This window comes from Anomaloglossus baeobatrachus, chromosome 1, assembly GCF_048569485.1.
Source record: "Anomaloglossus baeobatrachus isolate aAnoBae1 chromosome 1, aAnoBae1.hap1, whole genome shotgun sequence".
Taxonomy (NCBI): Eukaryota; Metazoa; Chordata; class Amphibia; order Anura; family Aromobatidae; genus Anomaloglossus; species Anomaloglossus baeobatrachus.
This window is the reverse complement of record NC_134353.1, coordinates 862151923-862175493: the sequence shown is the minus strand read 5'-3', so window position 1 is coordinate 862175493 and position 23571 is coordinate 862151923. Positions and strand designations below refer to the sequence as shown.

The 23571-nt window shown below is 43.3% G+C and overlaps 1 long non-coding RNA gene across 1 annotated transcript in view; it reads right to left on the bottom strand.

Moving 5' to 3' along the window:
- Positions 1 to 21394, bottom strand: part of LOC142301458 (uncharacterized) — a 79115-nt gene extending 57721 nt beyond the window's left edge. The window contains exon 1 of the long non-coding RNA XR_012752808.1: positions 21317 to 21394. This is a non-coding gene — a long non-coding RNA (uncharacterized LOC142301458). The remainder of the gene's footprint in view (positions 1 to 21316) is intronic.
- Between the last annotated feature and the right edge of the window lie 2177 nt (positions 21395 to 23571).

Below are 23571 nucleotides of genomic sequence, written 5' to 3'. Positions count from 1 at the left end.
CAGGAAAGCCGCACTGCAGGTCAGTTTTTGCCGTGGGCCGCACATGCACAGTGGGCACGGGATTTCTAGAAATCCCATCCACTGTGTTTGTACTGTACAACGCAACGTTTTGGACACAGTTGAAGCATACTGCATCCTAAATACTTCTCACGGCAGGCGGCCAATAGAAGCGGAGGGGCGGAGATGAGCGGGACGTAAACATCCCACCGACCTCCTTCCTTCCGCATTGCCGGTGGAGGCAGGTAAGGAGATGTTACTCGCTTCTGCGGTGTCACACACAGCGATGTGTCCTGCAGCAGGAACGACGAACAACATCGCTAACATCCTGAAAACGATTTTTTGTTTCAGGACGACCTCTTCACGGCAAACGATTTTGCCCTCTTTTGCGATTGTTTAAGATCGCTCTTAAGTGTTACACGCTGCGATCTCGTTAATGACGCCGGATGTGCGTCACAAACAATGTGACCCCGACGATAATTCATTAACGATATCGTAGCATGTAAAGCCCGCTTAAGTGTCTGCATGTCAGTTATAATATATTGTGTTTTGACTGGAGATGAGCGAACTTGAACTGTAAAGTTTGGGTTTCATACCGGACACTGGGTGTCCGGGACTCGAACTCAAACACAGACTTTTAAAAAAAGTCTGTGTCTGAGTTTGAATGTTGTTCGTTTGTTAATAAAGTTTGTTGAAAGGCTGCAGCACAACCAATCAACAAACTTTATTGCATGGGGAAGATGCCTTTATGCTGCTATGAACAAAATAAATAAATAAATATAAAATGGAGAGGGTTCCCCCCTATTTTTATAACCAGCCAAGGCAATGCAGACAGTGGGGGGGTTGGTATTATCAGGCTGGGAAGGCCCATGGTTGCTTGGCCCTTCCCAGCCTAAAAATTGCAGCCCGCAGCCAACCTAGAAGTGGCACATCCATTAGATACACATATTTTGGCTCTTTGCCTTGCTTCCTGATTGCCCTGGTGCAGTGGCAATCGGATTAATACTTTTGGGGTTGATGTCAGCTCTGAATTGACAGCTGGCATCAACCCCAGGGGTTAGTAATGGAGAGGTGTCTGTCAGACACCTTCATTATGACCCCGATTGAAAGAAAAAAGTTCATAAATGGCATATGTGCCTTTTGTGAATAATAGACTATTGCAGGTTATTGTTACTAGATTTTGTTATGGGACGTTGATCCAGGGAACTAGTTTGATTGCCATACTTGGAGTCAAGAAGGAATTTTCCCTTAATATGGGGCAATTAACATCTGCCTCATAGGGTGTTTGCCTTCCTCTGGATCAACACATTATCTTTTAGGTTGAACTTGATGGACTTGTGTCTTTCAACCTTAAAACTATGAAACTGTCTCTGTATTGAGGCTTAAGGCCCCTTTCACACGTCAGTGATTCTGGGACGTTTGTGCTTTTTTTAAAACGTACCAGAATCACTGACATACGCAGACCCATTATAATGAATGGGTCTGCTCACACGTCAGTGATTTTTCACTGCACGTGTCTCCGTGCGGCGTACCCGCGTGTGCGTGATTGCCGCACGGAGACATGTCCATTTTTTTCTGGCATCACTGATGTCCCACGGACCACGCAGTGGTGTGATCCGTGAGACACGTGCCAGAAAAAAACGTGCTTTTAAAATAAAAACATTTTAACTCACCCGGCATCCAGCGATGTCCTCTGCAGCCCGTTCTCCCTGCTGCTTCTGAGCCGCCTCCTTATTGTCGCGCATATTCATTATGCGCGACACAGCCTACCCGGAAGCAGCTGCTGCGGGGGTCAGCGCCGGCCGGATGCTGCACCGCGGGAGCGATCAGCACCATGGACAGCGGGAGCGCGCACAGGTGAGTTAATCTCTAAGTGCAATCACGGGCCACGGAGAACGGAGCCCGGATTGCACTTAGACAACCCACGCAGGGACATGTGCGTGTTTTACACGCCAGTGAAAAACGTCACTGTTTTTCACTGACGTGTGAAACGGGCCTAAGGGTGTAGGCCGGGGTTCCTTTGGGATTAGCATTAATGGAGTGTTTTGCTCCAAGTCTAGTCCAGGAAGCCTTTTTGAGCGGACGTCCTTAGACAGATCCCAACATTTAGGGGGAGGAAAAAGCTTTAGTTAGTTAAAGGGGTTTTCCCATGAACAAACTTAATTTTAACAAATTTTAATCAATAGATCTTGGAATAATAATAAGTTCCACAATTGGATATACCGTATTTTTCGCTTTATAAGATGCACTTTTGTTCCTTGTTTTCGGGGAAAGTAGGGGGTGCGTCTTATAAACCGAATATACGGGGGGTTGTATATATATATATATATATATATATATATATATACTGCAGGGTCTGCTCTGGAGCGGTGCTGGGAGCTGGTGAAGCTGCGGGCGGCAGCGTTAAATCTCCTGCTCCCGCTCATATAATATGCACTGCCGCTGTCCATCAGCGTGGTGCTGAAACCGCATTGCGCTGATGGGCTGGGGCAGCGGGGCATATTATATCTGCCTGCGCCCTCCTTTGATCGCACATGATCCCCCCTGTGTTAGATATGGCCCCCATACTGCTGCCCATAGTAAAATAAAAAAAGCTTTACTTACCTCCAGCGTTAATCTCCCGGTCTCCTGCTGCTGTCGTCTGTGATCAGGCACGCAGAGATGATATCACTCTGCCGTGCCGATCACATGACCGGCAGCAAGAACCAGGAAGTGGAGGAAGCCGGAGCTCAACTGCAAGGAGGGAAACACGAGGAGGGACAGCGCTGAGAAGGTAAGGAAAGAGTGTTTTATTTTATTATGGGCAGCAGTATGGGGGGCATATCTAACAGGGGATATGTGCCATCTATAGTAACCATGGGCAGCAGTATGGGGGCCATATCTAACAGGGGAGATGTGCCATCTATAGTGACCATGGGCAGCACTATGGGGGCCATATCAAACACAGGGGAGGTGTGCCATCTATAGGGGCGATGGGCAGCACAGGGGGACGTGTCCCAGCACAAGGGGGCTATATTCAATATAAGGGGGCCATATCCAGATTAAGGGGGGCTAATTTTAGGATGGGGGGCTAGGAGGGACATATACCCTATATGATTTGTTAGACGGACACTGGCATTATAAGATGGACCCCATTTAACATTAAAAAAAAAAATCTCTTTTCCTTCACCAAATTTAGGGGTGCGTCTTATAATCAGGTGCGTCTTATAAAACGAAAAATACGGTAATTAAAAAATGTTCCTGTGCTGAGATAATCTTATATATGTGCCCCTGCTGTGTACTGTGTAATGGCCGTGTCTGACCATACAGGAACCTGGTCTGATCATACCACATCTCCTGGGCAGGGGAGGACACAAAAGAGTATAGAGACATTACAGCACGAGATCGCAAATTATTCATTCTTTAAGGTAAAACATTTTTTAAAAACAGGCAGGAAATGTTTTACCTCACAAAAAGAATCAGCTGTGATCCTGTTTAATTGATTAAATTTAACTTTATTTGTGGGGAAATCCCCTTAAAGGATGAATTAAAAGCAAAACCACAGAAAGAATTAGATTTTTTTTGCTATATTGAACTTATGAACTTTTGAGGAATTTTAATTCCTTTTTCTGTGGCTTTGCATTTAATTTTAGATAGGGACTCGCAAGATAATGAGGACCCTTGGCGTGGTTTGCGAGCTTGTATATTTTGGCCAAAATATTGACCCATGCTACATAAATTTATTTTATATTTTTGCACGATATATCTCTTTTTATGCAGGATGCAGCCAAGCCCATCTATGTTGGCCATGTAAACTAGGGTGTCTGTGATTGTGGGGTGCACTGATAGAGGGACTGCCCAGCACTCTAATAAAATACTATGGGCATCACTAATAGGCTGTAAGCCAGGCATTGCACTTCATGTGTGTGACCAGAACCCTATACATGGATAATTCTTTCGGTCTAATATAGCGCAAAAAGGATATTTGCTGATATTAATTATTTGAACTTTATTGAATAGGCACTCCTATTATTACAACGCGTTTCAGCAGAGTTGCTTTCATCAGGTAAAATAGGAGTAGTATCGTTCAAATAAGTAATATCAGCAAATATCCTTTTTGCGCTATATTAGACCGAAAGAATTATCCATTTACCCCCTCCCTGTTGGGAATCGGTATAGCAGCAAAGGACCTGCTGACATATCAAAAAATCCAGCTGGTTAGCTGGAGGAGAGAGGAACAAGAACCTGATTTCCATGGTGCCGGTGGAAATCAGCAGCTGACAACGATACCCACAATCTGGATATTGGAAGCCTGGACATAGGATCTGTTCGGAGGAATTCCAGACTGATTAGCCTTCACTGAAGTTGTGCGGGGGCGCACAACCAACAAAGGTGAGCAATTCTAATTTTTTAAACGCTAAAAGGATTCCACGGGTGCTTCTCATAGTGCGCTTGTTTTATTATCTATTTAAGTAACAGAACCCTATACAGGCCTTATCTGTGTGCAATCTTAATACTGCGCAATCACAGCTCCATGATTTGTCAGGTTGTGAGTGGTTGTCTCATCAGTGTTTTGCACCGGTGTTACCTCCATCTTTATCATGGAGGGCTGCTCCATCCAGTTACTGCATTCGATTCTGTGACCTGGGCAGACCAATACTGTTGCTCATTTTTTGGTATATTGAAATTATGAAATTTTGGAAAATTTTAATTTTTCTGTGGCTTTGCTTATAATTTTAGCATAGGGACTCACAAACAAAGAGGACCCTTGACATTGGGTTGTGAGCTTGCGTATTTTGGCCAAAATATTAACCAATACCTCATTTTTATGTACTCGATTCTTGATTATAGCCAATCCCATCTATGTTGGTCTTGTAAACTAGGGTGTCTATCTCGGTGGAGTGCAATGATAGAGTGCTGGTTAGTCCGTTTGATCTAATAGTATGTGCTTCAGTAATAGGCTGTAAGCCAGGCACTGTGCACTACATGTGTGTTACCAGCCCCCTATACAAGCGTAATGCCTGTGCAATCACCCCTCTATAAATTAGTAGGCTGTGAGAGTTTGTCTCATCAGTATTTTGCCCCTGTGCTGTCTTCATCTACATCTGCTGCTGAATCCTGTTAGTGCATCCGTTTCTGTGACCTGGGCAGATAAATACTGTTGCCTTTTCGTTTGCTATATTTAACTTATTGTTGAATCAACCACTTGCCTCAAGCTTGCTTCTCCGGCCTGCAGCTACTCTGTAGATGCAACCCATTGCCTGTGGTAAGTTTCTATCTCTTTACAGGGGTGTAAAAGTGAAGGCCAAGGTTCCTCTGGAATCTGTAGGATAGAGTGGGCTAGCATCAAATCTGAGGAAGCCTGTTAGAGCCAATGGTCTCAGACAGATCCTAACAAGAGAGTCGCAGTAGACAGTTTTTTCATTTAGGCTAGCCTCAAGCTTGCTCTTCCAGCCAGCAGTTATTCTGTAGATGCAGCCCTGGATCTGTGGTACGTCGCAGTAGCAGAGGGGTTTGGGCTGCAGTGCCAGGCTCAAGTAGCAGAGGGAAAGGGAACCATTGACAGGCGCAAGTTGCAGAAAAGGATTCGAGAAGCACCACAGATTCCAGCTTGGTGAATAGGTGGGGAACCTATCTAGGGTGGTAAGGGACCCCAAGGACCAGCGGTGAGTTAGGTCGCGGGTCACCTTCTCCCACTTCCCTAGACACAAAGTTTCCCTTCCCTTTTGCCGTTCTCTTGGTACTTCCCCGTACCTAGCGTGACACCCACATGACTAAATTGGCTATAGTTGACTATTGAATATTGTCTTCCTCTGGATCAGAGAGCTAAGTCTGAGAAAGGGAGGTCTTTGAATAATGCAGCTTAACTTTGTGGCCCAGAACACTTCTACTAAAGAGAGATCTGACCTTCGCGGAGAGTCTACCACAGCAAACATACAGGTCCTGGACATCTGCTGTCTGCCATCTCTTAGCTGGAAAACCGGGCAGCAATAACAACAATTAACAGTAGACTGTAAAAGAATGCACAGTGGATGTCTGGTGCACATGACATAGCCTAGATGGGAGCATTCCTGACCCAATGATTGCCCTCTCTTGTCTCTTGGCAAGAATAAGAGTCAGAATTTTAAGCAGATTCTATGCACCCAATGCAGGACATTCCCGCTAATCCTAGTTCTCTGCACATACCAGAGACTTCAATGCACTATTTAATACTTTATCTTTTGCAGATACTTTACATGACCGGGTTAAAAGAAAACTTTTTTGGACTCTGGGGTTATTGTAGCCCTGTGGTTACATGTAAGGACAGATGATTATTTTGTCTACAGGATATGTGGACATTAGAAAATTTAAAGTGAACATGTCCTTAGACAAGCACAGGCAGTGTCAGACTTGGGCACATTGGACTTGATTCTTATAGCCCACCTTTCATCTATACTAAACAAGGTTTTTCATATCAGGGCTAATTTTCATCAGGCATTGTATCTTGCGATATTGCTATAAAGTACACAATGTTAGGATCCAGCTCGCCTGTTTAATTACTCATTATGTAATTTGCATACTTTGTGGACCCATGCTAATGAGTTAATCTTCTTGCTTCTCCTAATGATAATGTTTAAGCATTGAGAGAAGCAGAGAGAAAAGTTAGTCAGCATATGACCACAAGTACGCAAATCCCAGATGGACAATTAGGTGATGACCAATCGAATTAGCAAGCAATAGAGAATCTTAACAGTGGGTATACTACACACAATTAGACTTTGCCATGATACTAAAGTGCCACTAACATAGGCAATTACAGCCAATCTGCAGTGGTACTGGATGTCACCCTTCACCGATCCAATATCAATGACCTAAAAAGAACAATTTTTTTTTTTTCAAAACTAAAAAAATCAAAATGCACTGTTCCAAATTATGATATACAACAGACTTTCCAAAGAGTTTATAGATTGTAAAGAACTGAAAATGGTCATTTGCGTAATTTTTAGGATTAGGAGGTCACATTTACTAAAATCAAAAGCATTTCTAATCAAAAATATATCTTAACAGGCCAAGTTACATGATAACATAGCACTAGGGCTGAGCAGATCCGGACTGTAAAAGTCTGGATCCGTGCGGTTTCAATGATATCTAGGTGCCAGACCTGGGCGCGGGATTCTGGGTGCACGATCCAGATTCGGCAAATAAAGTAAAAATAAACAAAACAACAAATAAGCGTCAGTTTCATACTTACCGAGACATGATGTCATAGCGGCACACTGCTTCCGGTTCGCGCTTCCTGTACTGTGCACGCAGTCTGTACTGTGTACTGTGCACGCAATCACACAGCTTTGCGTGTTTTCCTCTCCCACCGGCTGTCCTCTCATCTGTGATTGGTTGCAGGCTGAGGCGCCCACAGCCTGTGACAGTCTCTGCTGCAGTTATCGCTTATCGCGGCTCAATAATAGGCTACACTCAGAGCTGGCCGTCATCTCTATGGCTGCTCGCTCTGAGAAGTAGCAGTGCTGGATGTGTCGTCGTGGGACGTCGTGTGGATTACGCCGGACCTGGAGGGCTGTGTTCAGGGTAAATAAAGTGGTGAAGGAGGGCGCGTTTTGTACTTTATTTCAAATAAAGGATTTTTCTCTGTGTCTTATTTACTGTTATTTACAGGTTTGTGTGATGCAGGTATCTGATAGACGCCTGTGCCATCACAAACCTAGGGTTTAGTAGCAGCTGTGCACCGCTATTAAACCTTGCTATTACCCTGATTGGCACCGCATCAGGCCACTGGGAAGAGCCGGTAATGCACCGAGATTGTCACATCTAATAGATGAGGCAATACAGGGCGGCTGTGGGCTGAGAATATACCAGCCCCCAGCCGGCATTATCATGGCTGGGGATGAAAACTGGGGGGGGACCGCACATCGGCGTTTTTTTTTTTTTAAATTATTTATTTAAATTAAAAAAAGCCGCATGCGAGGAACTCCCACGAGTCTGACATCGCAGCACAGCCGCACACTTCTGGCAGGAGCGTGCATGTGTTTCTAGGTACATGCACGCTCATGCTCAGAGAACGGCAGGCTGTGTCGGGTGATGTCATGCTTCGCAGACCCGCACGAGTCTGACATCACCGTCACAGCAGCACTCTTCTGACAGGAGCGTGCATGTGTTTCTAGGTACATGCACGGTCATGTTGAAAGAATGGCAGGCTGTAAAAAAAAAAAAAAATTCCTGCCAGCAGGTGGAAATTTGGTACTGAAATGGTGCAGACGATTTCAGCACCCAATGTGCACCTCCTGGCAAAAAAACGCGGAAAAATCGTGGAAAAATAACCGCGGCAAAAAACGCAGCAAAAAAATGCGTCAAAACACAGTGGGTTTTTTGCCAGGAGGTGTAGATTGGATGCAGGAATATGGTGTAAAAATTTCTGCACCAAATTTGCATCCCTTGGCCCAAAAATAGAAAAAAAAAAAATTCTGATTGCAGGTGGAAATTTGGTGCTGAAAGTTGGTGCAGACGATTTCAGCACCAAATGTGCACCTCATGGCAAAAAAAAACGCGTCAAAAATCGCGGCAAAAAATGCGGCAAAAAAAATCACGTTTTTTTGCCAGGAGGTGTATATTGAATGCAGGAATATGGTGTAAAAATTTCAAAATTTGCATCTCTTGGCCAAAAAAACTGCGATTTTTCTGCTAGGAGATACAGGTCTGTGATCTCAGTGACCTCCACCTGAGGTCAGGTTACCTGCGATCACAGGTGAAGGACCGTGGGAACCTCCAGCTGTGACCGCAAATGACCTGAGTGATGTCACCGCTCATTGCGCAGCTCATTCATTCTCTGGAACTCACAGAGAGCGGTCCTGCTCTATGGCCTCTGTCTGTGATATTCAGATGTAGCAGAGATGAAGCGGCATGGGACCTCCTGTGGATTACGTCAGAGCTGCAGGGTGTTGGGGGGGTTAATAAAGTGGTGAAGGAGGGGTGTTTGTATTTTATTCCAAATAAAGGATTTTTCTCTGTGTCTTGTTTATTTACTTCCATTTACAGGTTTGTGATGCAAGTATCTGATAGACACCTGTGCCATCACAAACCTAGGGTTTAGTAGCAGCTGTGCGCTACTATTAACCTCTCATTACCCCGATTGGCACTGCATCATACCACCAGAAAGAGCTGGTATCGCACCGGGATTGTCACATCTAATAGATGTTGCAATACCAGGCGGCTGCGGGCTAGAATACCAGCCCCCAGCCAGCGTTATCTTGACTGGGGATGAAAATTAGGGGGGAATGCACGTCGGGTTTTGTTTTAATTATTTATTTAAGTTAAAAAAAGCTGCATGCGGTTTCACCGGAATCACACATGCGAGGGACTCGCGCGAGTCTGCCATGGCATCACCCGGCAAAGCCTCGCACGTATGACTGGATATACAGCACAGATACAGGCCAACAGCTGGGGCTGCAGCCGCAAGCTATATCTGTGCTGCCAATTGTTTATTTTTTACCACCATGCTGACCGGCAGACACTTGCACTGCTTTCCCCGCCCATCGGCCATCCTGGCGCCTGTGATTGGTTGCAGTCAGCTTGACACGCTGCCACTCAGGGTGGAGGCACGTCTAGCTGCAACCAATTACACACGCCATTGGGCGGGCAAAACAATGAATATTGAATTGTCTGCTCCGGAAGGGAAAAGCGTGACCCGGAAGGAGTGTGCCGCCATGACAGCGCCTCGGTGATTATGCTGCACTCGATCCTACCCCCCTATCCCCTCCACAAATGTTTTTAACCTCCGGATTCCGGTCCCCATTGACATATATGGGCACTGGATTCCGGAGCAGAGCGGCCACTTTTTAAAATATAATTAAAGAATGTACGTCTGGAACACCATGGTGTGAACAAGGTGCAAGACTCAAAAATATACAACTAAACAATAGGATAAAGAGTTGCACACCAGTCACAATGTATAGGGGAATAATGAAAAGCAAAACTGCTATGGGAATACTAGATTGAAAAATACAATGGACTATCTGAAAAAAGTGAGTCTTGCACCTTATTCACACCATGGTGTTCCAGACGTACATTCTTTAATTAGTATGCATTTTCTGTCTGCAAACCCTGCCCCACCCATAGCCATGTGTCTTATTTCACATATATAGCTTGGTCCTTTGCTTCCCATACAGAGCAAGTTTTTTAATTGCAGGTGGAGTTACATGTACGTTAGGGACCCCAAAAATAGAGATTACCTTGGCGTTTGGTTTTTGGGCTTCTTTGCATTGATCAATACAATGGCTAAACATCTCTCATTCCTATTATTCATAGCAGCTGTTTGTGACGGGGTATGCAACAGAGCAGTGAGGGACGCCAGGCCAAGGAACAATCCAAAGGGCTTTATTGGAACCACACAGATAAAGCAGCAAACATAAATATAAATCCTTCAAATCTACAAGGAGTCCACAACAGAAAAACAAAAGATCCAGGGGCACTGCCTGGTATTCCGATGCCAGGGAAAATAGGGCAATGGTCCTTATATGAGTTCCTTGAGTCCAACAGGTGAGCAACAAAACACAATCCCACGTGGCCGCGGATCTCCAGTCTGTAACAGTCCACACACACAGACCCCAGGATCCAGCCTCAGCTATAGCTCCTCATCCTTCTCCAGCCGATATCCAACTAACTGAACTAACATGTTCTTCTCTTCTGGGATCAGCCCCTTAGGTGGGCACACCTCCCCCTGGCCATTTGATGCATGAATGGACTTTAGACTGCTGGCTCTGTTCTGTTTACCAAGTTGTAGATTGGAGAAGTCCCATGCTGAGAAGAACAATATATATATGCAACCCCCACCAAATCAATGACAATAGCTACTGCTGAAGCCTGATTGCAATATGATACAGGCTGGGGGAAGGTATGGTCACTTACATTCCAAGACATAGTATTACAGCAAATACAGTGAGAAGGTAAAATACATCATGACAATTCCTTCCCCTCCCAACTTGTGTATGTACTAGGGACCTCTACAGGTCGCTGGTTAAGTACACGCAGGCATGGCTGACAGGACTCAAGGCTCCTCTTGCCTGGACAGTCCATCTGCATTTTGGTGTTGGCTCCAGGTTCTTTAGTGTATGATGAAGATGTAGGGTTGAATGCTCGGGTCCAGTTTATATCCTCCCCCACTTAAACCCTGCCTCCTGTACCCACAAATCGGCACTGTATATCTCCCACATCATTGCCTAGGAGTATGTCTGCAGGAAGGCCGCTCATCACACCGATTATGCATTGTTTTGCCCCAAAGCCATAATCCAGGGTCACACTCGCTCTTGGAATGTATCTTTGAGTACCTCCAGCCAATTCAATGGCAATTCCTGGTCCCTGTTGAATTGCTTCTGGTTGAATTACTCGGGGATCTGCGATGGTGAGAAAAGCCCCAGTGTCACGAAAGCCAACAACTTTTTGGCCATCCAGCACAACCTCCTGTAGATGTTTATGCTGAAGATCAGAAGAACGGGCGGCTGTGGCTCGCACCCCATAGACTCCTGGTAGGGAAGTCAACATATCAGAGTCACTTGGCAAATCATTAGGGCCTGAATCCAGCTCTTCTTCTGCTGAGGGTGTCTGTAGATAATGGACAGGCAAAGGTGGTCTGCAGCTGTTCTGCCTTTGAACACCTGGACAGTGAGCTTGCAGATGCCCAGGATGCCCACAACCATAACATCTGCGCTGCATCTCACTCCTTCCAGTTTGCCGTCTGGAGAAGTAGGTAGGAGACCTTGGTGACTGATAGGGAGGTGCAGGTGCTGGAAGTGGTTGTCGATTTGGAGGATGACTCCACGGGATAGATGGGCATGTGGCCCGCAGATGCCCGGGATGCCCACAGCTATAACATCTTCGCTCTTCTACTTTCTCTCCTCGTCGCATTCCAGAAAATGTGGTCGAAGCAACTGGAGGCACATACACACGGGTATCCACATGAGGTGGTGATCTAGGAGGTTGAGGAACATTGGGCACTGAAGGACAAGGAACCTCTGGAGTTGAGGTGCTGGTCATTTTTGCTCCCTCTGCTAGCAGCTTCTTCCACTGAGGCTTGATAGTGAGCACCTCATCAGCTAGAGCAGCAGCTTGTTCCACTGTCTCTGGTCTCCTCTCACGCACCCATTCCCGGATCTCAGTAGGGCACTTGGCATAAAACTGTTCTTTTAGGATGACCTGGAGGAAGGTCTGCCAAGTTAAGGCCCCCTCTCCCTCCAGCCAGCGATGGCATACTTGTTTCAGTCTGTGGGCATACAATTTGAAACACACTTCCCCATCACAGGCTAACGTACGGAACTGAGTCCTGTAAGTGTCTGGCGATACAGCATAATGTTCTAGAATAGTCTGTTTAATATCCGCATACTCACAGTTCCACCGAGGGTCCATAGCTCTATAGGCTGCAGCAGCTCCACCCTCTAAGAGCCCAACCAGATGCCGGACGCGCTCCCTTTCTGGGACTTCCATTAATCGACACTGATGCTCAAAGTCCTGGAAGAAGCCCTCAATGTCACCAGCAGCCTCATTAAACTGCTTGAAGTCTTTGCGGGACACCCTGGGAAGTTCCCTCATGATGGGTGCTTGGGTTACAGTCTGTCTGGAACCTCTCGCGGCTTCCACAGTGAGCTGCTTATCCAGCAATGCCATCTCCTCCATCCTGCGCTCCTTCTCTTTAGCTCCACGCATGACCTCCATCTTATATTCTATGGTGGTCTCCTCTCCCAGCAAGGCCATCTCCTCCTCGTACCACACAACCCATTGACTTTTTTGGGTATTCACCTCCGGCTCCCGTCTTTGCTCCCCTTGCTGTGGAAATTGTTCCTCGGTGCCATCTTGCAGGCAAGCGTTTTCCAATGCCTCAATTAGTTGCTCCTTAGAGAGTCCTTTGTAGCCGACACCTAATTCCCGGGTCTTTGTTTGTAGGCTCACCACAGTCCAGTTCCTGTATCCTGAGGTTCTGGTTTCAGACGTTGATTGGTCGTTGTCCTCCATTTCTTCTGCTCTGATCCCGCCGCTGCCACCAGTTTGTGACGGGGTATGCAACAGAGCAGTGAGGGACGCCAGGCCAAGGAACAATCCAAAGGGCTTTATTGGAACCACACAGATAAAGCAGCAAACATAAATATAAATCCTTCAAATCTGCAAGGAGTCCACAACAGAAAAACAAAAGATCCAGGGGCACTGCCTGGTATTCCGATGCCAGGGAAAATAGGGCAATGGTCCTTATATGAGTTCCTTGAGTCCAACAGGTGAGCAACAAAACACAATCCCACGTGGCCGCGAATCTCCAGTCTGTAACAGTCCACACACACAGACCCCAGGATCCAGCTTCAGCTATAGGTCCTCATCCTTCTCCAGCCGATATCCAACTAACTGAACTAACATGTTCTTCTCTCCTGGGATCAGCCCCTTAGGTGGGCACACCTCCCCCTGGCCATTTGATGCATGAATGGACTTTAGACTGCTGGCTCTGTTCTGTTTACCAAGTTGTAGATTGGAGAAGTCCCATGCTGAGAAGAACAATATATATATGCAACCCCCACCAAATCAATGACAATAGCTACTGCTGAAGCCAGATTGCAATATGATACAGGCTGGGGGAAGGTATGGTCACTTACATTCCAAGACATAGTATTACAGCAAATACAGTGAGAAGGTAAAATACATCATGACATTATGCATATACCATTTTCATGTTTTTCACTTTTTTCAGATAGTCCATTGTAGTTTTCAGTCTAGTATTCCCATAGCAGTTTTGCTTTTCACTATTCCCCTATACATTGTGACTGGTGTGTAACTCTTTATCCTATTGTTTCTTTTTAAAATCTGGCAGTGATTCACCAGTCCTGGATTTTTGGGCATTCGATCAGCTCTACATAGGACTCCTTCCTTGATATCACCTTCATAATTCCTCTATCTATTGAATTTGTGAGTTTTTGGATAATTTCTGCTGTAATTTCCTGGCAGGATGTCAGAAAAGGCTGCTCAGTTTTATTGTGATCTGCTTCTACCCTTAGATCTTTTGTTTGAGAATACTCCAAAGGTTCTCAATAGGGTTGAGGTCAGGGGAGGCTGGAGGCCACACCATGAGTTTCTCTACATTTATGCCCATAGCACACAATGACACAGATGTATTCTTTGCAGCATGAGATGATGCATTTCATGCATGAAGATGATTTTGCTATGGATGACATAGTTTTTCTTTTTGTACCATGGAAGGAAGTGGTAAGTCAGAAACTATATACTTTACCGAGATCATTTTCAGACCTTTGGAGACCCTAAAGGAGCTTACTAGCTCTCTCCATGATTCTGACCCAAACATGACTCTGCCACCTCATTGCTGACCTTGAAGCCTTGTTGGGACATATTCGCCAGCCATCTACCATCCACTGCTCCATCCATCTGGACCATCCAGGGTTGCACAGCATTCATGTGTAAAGAAGACTGTTTTAAAATTTGTCTTCTTGTATGTCTAGGCCCACTGCAATCATTTCTGCTTTTGAGCATTGTTTACGGGTGGCCAAACAGTAGGTTTATGCAAAACTGGAGCCTCAGGAGGATCTTACACCTTGAAGTTCATGGGTCTCCAGAATCAATAGCAGCTTTAAATATCTGTTTAGTGCTTTGTAATGGTATTTTAGAAGCTGCTCTCAATTCAATGATTTTTTTTTCTAGCAGAAACCATCCTCATTATGCCTTTATCTGTACTAACACGTCTGTGCTGTGTATCAGCCACAAATGTCTTCACAGTATGATGATTGCGCTTAAGTTTTCATGAAATATCTAATGGTTTCATACCTTGTCCAATGCATTGTACAATTTAACGCTTTGAGATCTTTTTTATTTCCATATTGCTTGAAACGTGGCTGCATAATCATGTGGAATCCTATTCTTAAGTAGTTTTCCTTTAATTGGGCTCACCTGACAAACTAATTATCACAGGTGTTTGAGATTAATTTCAGTAATCCAAAGAGCCCTGAGACAAAAAATCAAATCTTTATGACACTTAAATCAAATTTGCATAATAATTTGCAATGCGAGTATACACCCATATCCTGTCCATCGACAGTAACTTGAGAACGGCGGCAGCTATAGGCATAGAAGTGGTGTATAGGTATAGTAAAGTAGCCATGTACTACGCAATGAAACCACCTATAGCGCCACTTGGTGGAAAACAACGGAGTTAGCATTTTTATCTCGAAAATGGAATGAGATAGAGAAAAAAAAGTGAATTACAAAGTTGTAGGGCATCATCAATTGAATACGAATCGACACCTTGCGTACAGAAATGCTATGATTAGAACGTGTAACTCAAAAGGCTGCGGACGTGAAGCGATACCACATGGAGACCTTCCTACAAGTCATTGGGTATGGTGGCTGTGTGGAGTGGCCTTCACCCTCACCTGACCTGACCTGACCCCATTGGACTTCTTTCTATGAGGTCACATCAAACACCAGGTGTATGCAACTCCTCCACCAACATTGCAGGACCTATGAAGACGTATCACAGATGCTTGTGCAAACGGGTCACCTACCGTATTGCATAACGTGCAGCAAGATACAGTATGCTGTCCAGAGTCCAGATGTGCATTGCAGCTGACGGTGGCCACTTTGAGCATCAAAGTTAAATGAGCACCATATGCGTGACCAGCATTCGATATTTTGGGGGGGGGTCATGGGTTTCATATCATAGCATTTCTGTAGGCAAGGTGTCGATTCGTATTGAATTGATGATGCCCTACAACTTTGTAATTCACTTTTTTTTCTCTATCTCGTTCAGTTTTCGAGATAAAAATGCTAAATCCATTGTTTTCCACCAGGTGGCGCTATAGGTGGTTTCATTGTGTAGCGCATGGCTACTTTACTATACCTAGACACCACTTCTATGCCTATAGCTGCCGCCGTTCTCAAGTTAATGGTGGTGGAAAGGGTATGGGTGGACACACTGTATACAGTGTTATGTCCTCATATCTCCCTATAATCAATATGATGGTCCAGAGACCCAATATACACAGTACAATTGTCCCCACAGCTCCCTACATTAAGTATAAAAGCCCCCGCAGCAACATATATGCAGTATGATTAACATATTATAGACCCCCTATATACAGTATGATGGCCCCTACAGCTCCCTATATACAGTATAATGACCCCCACAGCTCTCCTATATATAGTAGGATGGCTCAAAGACCCCCCTTATACACAATATGATGCTTCCAGAATTCCCTATATACAGTATGAGTTCCCAACAGCCCCTCTATATATAATATGATTGACCCCACTGATGCTCTATATACATTATGATAGCCCCACAGCTCTCCTATATATATTATGGGGCTATACAACTTCCCAATGTACAGTATTCCCCACAGATCCTTTTCTACATTATGATGATCCAACAGCTTCAATATGTGTAGTATAGGGACTAGAGATGAGCGATGTTCGAGGTTCGCCAATTTCATGTTCGAGTGATTTTGGGGTGTGTTCGAGTCGTTCGATGAACTCGAACGATTTGCTAAAAGTTTGGCAGTTCGAGTTACGTTTGTGAAATTCATGAAATAATTAAAAAAAAAAAAGGGCTTCCCTATATTTTTGGTTCCCAGCTAGGTACAAATAGGCAGCTGGGGTTGGGGGCAGCCCGTAGCTGCTTGCTGTACCTGGCTAGCATACAAAAACATGGAGAAGCCCACGTAATTTTTTGAGGGGGCAAAAAACTCCTGCATACAGTCCTGGATGGAGTATGCTGAGCCTTGTAGTTTTGCAGCTGCTGTCTGCTGTCTGTATGGAGGAGAGCAGACAGCAGCTGCAAAACTAAAGGCTCAGCATGCTTCATTCACTAGTGTATGCAGGAGAGCAGACAGCAGCTGCAGAACTACAAGGCTCAGCATACACCATCCAGGACTGTATGCAGGAGTTTTTTGCCCCCCAAAAAAATGACGTGGGCTTTGCCATATTTTTATATGCTAGCCAGGTACAGCAGGCAGGTACGGCTGCCCCCAACCCCCAGCTGCCTATTTGTACACGGCTGGGAACCAAAAAAATAGGGAAGCCCTTTTTTTAATTATTTCATGAATTTGATTAATTAAAAAAAAAAAAAATCGACATAGGCTTCGCCCCATTATTGTGTCCAGCCAGGTACAAACAGGCAGCTGGGGATTGGAATCCGCAGAACAGGTTGGCCCGAGCTTTCTGGGCCCCTCTGCTGCGAATTGCAGTCCGCAGCCGCCCCAGAAAATGGCGCTTTCATAGAAACGCCATCATCTGGCGCTGTATCCAACTCTTCCAGCAGCCCTGAAGCCGGGTGGCTTGCTGGGTAATAATGGGTTAATACTAGCTTTGGTTTACTAGCTAGTATTTCGCCAGAGATTCTTAATGTCAGGCAAGTTTGACCCGGCCATTAAGAATCTCCAATAAAGGGTTAAAAAAAAGACACCACACAGAGAAAAAATACTTTAATAGAAATAAATACACAGACAGACTTAGAGACTCCATGTTTATTACTCCCTGTCAGCCCTCCACGATCCTGGTCTTCTGTCTTCTTTCTCCTTCAACCCATGGAGCTCTGCTACATCAGACAGCACTGCATGGGAGGAAGACGCTGCTGCTCCATGCAGTCTAATCACTCAGTAAGTGAGCAGAGGCTACGGGCTGTAAGCGGTGACGTCACCGCTGACAGGCGGGTTACCATAGCAACGGTGCTCCGATCACGTGATTCCCGGTGCCGCTATTCACCGGCTGTGGCATCTAGTTCCTGCATGTGGCCTGACTCTGTAAAGAGCGCCAACATGCATGGACGGGGAGTCGACAATGTGCAGAGCATTTCACTGGTACAAGGAGATGCTGGAACAATCACCGCGTACCGGAGAGATGCACTGACAGGACCTAGCATGATGTTTAGCCATATGACCAGTCTGTAGCCAATGAGATAATAGACACGTGACTGGTCACATGCTTTTTTTGACGTCATGGAAGGTCCTATCATCAGTGCTGGTTACTGGGCGGACACAGCGATTATCGGAAGGAAAAGCGGCGGGAGACAGAGTGCAGGACGCGTCGCGGGGACCTGTAAGTGTTATGGCAATGTTTATTAACTGTATGTGTACATGTATAATGTGTTTTTATGTGTTTGTGTTTGCCTCCCATTGTTTTCAATGGGGTTCGAATGGTTTGTCGAACGGAGCCTCCGTTCGACGAACCGAACTTGAACGCTAGGGGGGTGGCTCATCTCTAATAGGGACCCCATAGCTCCCCTATATACAGTATAAAACCTCTCAGCCTCCTATACACAGTATAGAGTATGGGGACCAAATAGCTCCCCATATATATAGCATAGGGACCGCACAGCCCATTTTATACAATATAATCACCCTAACAGTTCCCTTATATGCAGTATGGGGGTTCTACAGCTCCCAGTTATGCAGCATGGGGGTTTCACACACTCCTTTTCAAAGTATGATGTTCCACACAGCTCCCCTATATACAGTATGGGTGCTCAGAGCTACAATATATAGAGTATCAGATCACCACAAGCAATGACTGATAAAAAAAAAATGGTAAACAAATAATTACCTTTCTGCTTTCCCTTGGAGCACTGCTCCAGTCTCTGCAGTGTATGGTCTGTGGCGTGGCACCACAGGTGCGATCTAGTGACATCAGAAACAGACTGAATGGCATTTTACCCCACTTAGGACCCCATAGTGGTCGCAAGGTGTGCCAGTATGAATGCATCTGAAGGAGAGGCTAGGGCCCACCAGAGGATTCTCAGGTCCTCCAGTGGGATAGTCAACCCAGCATAGTTATGTGCATAATTGGTTTTATTACCGGCCTATTACAACTTTTTAAATATTCAGATGCATTTGTATATATCTTATAGTTTAACCACCTGTTATGGAGATTATTACACACTGTATCCATGTTTCGTTTATGTGTATCATATGACGTTACATCTCAGTGGTTAGCATTGTGGTTTTTCAGCGCTGGGGTCCTGGTTTCAAATCCCACCAAGGACAACACCTGCAAAGAGATTGTATGTTCTCCCCGTGTTTGCGTGGGTTTCTTCCCACACTCCAAAGACATAGTGATAGGGAATTTAGATTGTGAGCCCCAATGGGGACAGTGATGATGATGTCTGTAATTATTGGTGATATAGAAGTGTGTAAAATAAATATTATGTGTGCACTGGAAATACACTCCTTTGTTGAATAGGGTCACCATACACACTAAACCTATGGACGAAAATGGCCTCAGTTCAGTCTCAAACTGGCCTGTACCCTTATCCTATTGTAACAGTGCAGTGTTTAGTGATTTCATTTTTAGTATATGCCACATATATATGTCATTAAGAGTTTTCCATGACAAAGGAAGCAACCCTTTTCAGTATCATACACACACAAAGAAGATAAACTGAAGATATACAGTACTGAAGATATACTGCTCCTGAAAGCTCAACACATTGTAGACAAGGACTTTGTGATGTTCTTCTAATGGGACGCAGTGCCATCTAGTGGTAAAACAGTGAACTGACGCTATATTAATGAGAACAAAAGACATTGGAAAGCGAGACCCTTTGTTCTTCTATATGTTGATGTATGTAAAATTGCAACATAGTATAAGCACAAACAAAGATTTGCTGGCTTTTGTATTGGGCTCCATTCAGACAGACAACACAGCAAACAATAATAGTTTATACGACAATTGAGCATAAGTGATTTTCCATATAAATCTATGGCCTAGGTGGTAAGAAAAAAATCTCAGCACGCAAAAATAATCACCTGTCCATAGGATTTTGAGGAGACAGAACAAATAACATCTGCAATTGTGGATTAGTGCTGCAATCTGAAACCGATACTTATGCTTGGGTAACCAAGAATTACTTACTATACTATGGTTGAACTAGATGGATCTAGGTCTTTTTTCAACCTATGTAACTATTCACGTGAAGAATGCAGATTTAGATTGTGGCCAATTAATTTCTATTGTGCTCCATTTGGTTCATTATGGATAAAATGATCAAATATTATTTGATACATGGAAAAGATTTATATATCAATTAAAGGGTTATTCCCAATGTAGTAAGTTATTCCCTATCTATAAGGAGCTCCGACCACTGGGATCTGTCGTGAATGGAGTGAAGGTGCACATGCCTGACTTCTGCTCCATTCATTGACATTGGGACTGCTGGAAATAGCAGAATGCTGTGCTCTGCTTTCCTGGATTGCAGAGCCCTGATCTCTGCTGTCCCCTACACTATATATAAGAGATAACTTACCATCCTTTGAATACATTGCTTTAAAGAGATTTTTATATATATATATATATATATATATATATATATATAGAGATATATACACATATATATATATATATACACACACATATATATATATAGATAGATAGATAGATAGATAGATAGATATATATCTCTATATATATATATATATATATATATATCTACATATAGTGGAACCTTGGTTTAAGGGTAACTTGGTTTGAGAACGTCTTGCAAGACAAGTGAAGCTTTTTACAAATTCGTAATTTGGTTTAAGAGCAATGCTTTGCAAGAAAAGCAAATGCTCACCGTGCACACATCTGGTTCTGTCCTTTCACCACGCTCTGACGGTAATGTACACAGTATACTATTGTACAGTACAGTATATAGTATATATCAGGTCTATCAATTTGCATTTGTGGATATAGTATTGTACTTTCTTTCTGCTAACCAGTACAGCACATTGCATGTACTGTGCCTCCCGCACACCAACAATTCTATGGTAAGCTAAAGTGCAGTTTAATTTGTTTTTACAGTACAGTATTTTGTATTAGTGTACTGTAATTTTATAAATACAGTGCATTATTTTGTATTACTGTAATAAGTTTGTATAAATACAGCAAATATTTCTGGGCTGTGGAACGAATTGTCTGTGTTTCAATTACTTCCTGTGGGAAAATTCGCTTTGATATAAGGTAACTTGGGTTAAGAGCTCACTCGCGGAACCAATTATGCTCATAATCCAAGGTTCCACTGTAATAATATATATATATATATATATATATATACATATAACAAGACCAGTGCAGCCTTTACCTAAGCCATACGCAGTGTACAGACACCATTTAATCATACTATTCCTAAACTGTCCTAAGCAGATTCTGAGGAATCTAAATCCAGTAATAAAAGATGAGATAAGAAATATAGATTAATCTAATGCAAAGCTCCATATACAAAAATCTGCATAGTGATCAGATAGCACAATAAGTGGATACGGGCAGCATGTGATTCACAAGGCATGCAGGTCTTTTTATCCCTCTGTTGCTAGCCTCCAAGAAACAGAACAGTCACCTCTAGCAATGCCACCCTGGGACAGATCTCGCCAGGCTCAGATGTTGCGGGGTGAATTCATAAGACTGTTGCTGCCTGAATGAAGCTCAGTGTGAGCCAATGGGAAGGCGACGTCATGATGTCATATGCCACTTTTACCATTGGCTGTTGCTCATTCTGCTCCCGCTCTTATCACCAGTTACCAGGTATCTTTCACTGCTGTGACCAGGATTAGGAAAACGTCCTTCAAAATACAACACATCATCGCAATAGGAAACCTGTCACCAGGATAATCCCGGCTGTCATCGAAACAGGAGCGAGAAAACGATTGCTACATTGTGTTATCAAATACAAAATATTTGAGCAAAATGGATATGCGCATTATAAGAAGTGATAATATTGCTATAAAAGAGGACAAATATGGAGGGATGACGTATACATAGAAACAATGCCTATAAATAACACTGACATGCTATAATGTCCTGTGTCTGCATACCTAGCAGTGCACTGTGAGAGAAGCTGGATCATGAAGAGTTAATTACAATTGACATTATATTATGCTGTATGCTCATGTAAAGAAGGGAAAAACAGCTGGGAGGTAAAGAGTTAAATACTGCTAATAAGTCATAAAAAAGTGATTCCATACATAGATGATAACGAGTGAAATATCAGAGATATGTTACATTATACAGTATCTCCATACAAAGATGATATAGGGTGAAATACGACGGATATGTTATATTATACAGTATCTCCATACATTGATAAGTAAAATACCAGCAATATGTTATATTATACAGTATCTCCATACATAGATGATATTGAGTGAAATACCAGGGATATGTTATATTATACAGTATCTCCATACACAGATGATAAGTAAAATACCAGTGATGTTATATTATACAGTATCTCCATACATAGATGATGAGTGAAATATCAGAAATATGGTATATTATACAGTATCTCCATACATAGATGATGAGTGAAATATCAGAAATATGGTATATTATACAGTATCTCCATATGTAGATGATAAGTGAAATACCAGCAATATTTTATTATACAGTATTTCCATAGATAGATAAGAAGTGAAATATCAGCAATATGTTTTATTATACAGTATCTCCATAGATAGATAAGAAGTGAAATATCAGCGATATGTTATATTATAAAGAATCCCAATGCACAGATGATAAGTGAAATACCAGAGATATGTTATATTATACAGTATGTCTATACACAGATGATAACAAGTGAAATACTTGTGATATGCTTTATTATATATATTATATTTATTTTATTATACATAGGGTGAAATACCAGTGATATATTATACAGTATCTCCATACATTGATGTTAACAAGTGAAATACCAGCGATATAGTATATTATATAAGAAACACGAATTACGGCAGATAAGGAGACCATATTAATGCTTGGTCAGAAACTAAACCCCAAATACAGAATTAAATGGACATAAGAGAGACAGGGGGTAATGCTAGTCAAAGCCAAGATATCAATAACCAGATAATAAAGACCAGTGAATCCCATATTGCAAAAGTAGAAAACAGTTTATTGCTACATTAAAACAGCAAGAGGAAAAAGGTTAAGTCCATACATCACATTTCATAAATAATTAATGACCAAGTAGAAAATAGTGAAGATCCCAAAAACACACAGCACAGGGAACCCCATTAAGTGAGTTTACTGCCCAATGTCCTTATATGGTATTGATACCATTCCAATAAGTCAAATGATCCCACTGCCATCAAGGAAGCCTAGGTGGCAGTGGTAGCTCATGCACCCAGTGCTCAAAGTGATAAAAGAGACAATGGAAAAAATCCTAAATTATATTTCAAAAATACCAAGGGCAATGTTACACTCACCCATAGTGGGTACGCTGTGCTTTGAGAATGTGACCCGACGCGCACGTTTCGTTGTCTTTCCCAGGGGGCCACAGTATCTCCAAACGTAAATGATATAGGGTGAAATAGCAGTGAAATGTTGTGTTATACAGTATCTCCATACATTGATGATAACAAGTTAAATACCAGCGATATGTTATATTACACAGTATCTCCATACATAGATGATATAGGGTGAAATACCAGTGATATGTTATATTATTCAGTATCTTCATAATTCATGATAATGAGTGAAATATCAGTGATATGTGATACTATATAGTATCTAGTGATGAGCAGACTCACAAAAAACTGACTGATCCTGCTGATCTGGTTTCTAAAATCCGGTTCTGGGTCAAATTCCGGTCCC